The sequence below is a fragment of the Oxyura jamaicensis genome, chromosome 2 (assembly GCF_011077185.1).
Source record: "Oxyura jamaicensis isolate SHBP4307 breed ruddy duck chromosome 2, BPBGC_Ojam_1.0, whole genome shotgun sequence".
In the NCBI taxonomy this organism is placed as follows: Eukaryota; Metazoa; Chordata; class Aves; order Anseriformes; family Anatidae; genus Oxyura; species Oxyura jamaicensis.
Genome location: NC_048894.1, coordinates 77,556,402 through 77,557,336, shown reverse-complemented (window position 1 = coordinate 77,557,336; position 935 = coordinate 77,556,402). Strand labels below are relative to the sequence as shown.

The 935-nt window shown below is 40.4% G+C and overlaps 1 long non-coding RNA gene across 1 annotated transcript in view; it reads left to right on the top strand.

The window, feature by feature from the left end:
• Positions 1-825: 825 nt before the first annotated feature.
• The window catches only part of LOC118162882, a 595-nt gene continuing 485 nt past the window's right edge, over positions 826-935 (top strand). Inside the window, exon 1 of the long non-coding RNA XR_004748698.1 lies at positions 826-867. This is a non-coding gene — a long non-coding RNA (uncharacterized LOC118162882). The remainder of the gene's footprint in view (positions 868-935) is intronic.

Sequence of the window (935 nt, the reverse complement as noted above, 5' to 3'; positions counted from 1 at the left end):
TAAAGGTTGCTCATTAAATGAATCCATTACTTATTAGGTTGTGATCCCTGGCTCCTAGGTTGCATAGAATGCTTTACCCTTTTTCCCCTTTTTTTTAATTATCTCAGGGATAAAGAAAAAAAAAAAAAAAAAAAAAAGTTTTCTTTAATGTGCCTAAAGATAAGTCACTAACAGCATTTCTGAGGCTTGTAAGCACTCAGAAACTTCTACATAGCTTTGTCAACTACTGCCCATATGTTGTAAGAAAATTAGCTCTCCCGTAGATCACAACCTTCTATCCAAAGCATGTCAAAAGCTGAAGCAGACTATATCTCAACATCTCAAAATCAGCATTAGCTATATTCTCATAAAATCTTACTAGGTGTGCCAGAGAACACAGGAACAGTCTCAAAGACCAGTTTCTATCCATATTTACTGCCTGTCCACTTAGTTTTTCTACTCTATCCTTTGGGACCACCTTCTTGTGTAATCTGCACCTTGGAACATGTCACGTTAAGAGGTGTAGCCGATTAACCGTTACGGGTCCAGTTGGATTCAGGGTACTGAACTATTACGATCATGGATTCCCAACAACTTAACACGCCCTTACTCTAGTCTCCCTCAATGAGAATTCAATGAGAATTATCACAGCTAGGATCAATGCAATTAGGTACAATTTATTACAGCAACAGGTACATAGGTTCTTTGGATCGTCGGTGATAATTTACAGTCTGCAAAAGCAAGTTAGCATGCATGAAATACACAGGTACACAGCCTGGCTATTAATGTGTTAAAAAGCACAGAGACTAGAGATTTCTAAATTTTCATGGAGACACCCAGTATAACCAAGTGTTCAAATCTCACCCAAAGGCATCCCAATGTGTGTGTGTGTGTGGGGGGGGGGGGGGGGGGAAGGCGGAGAGGAGAGGCTCAGCCTGTCAACTGATCCCAGGAGT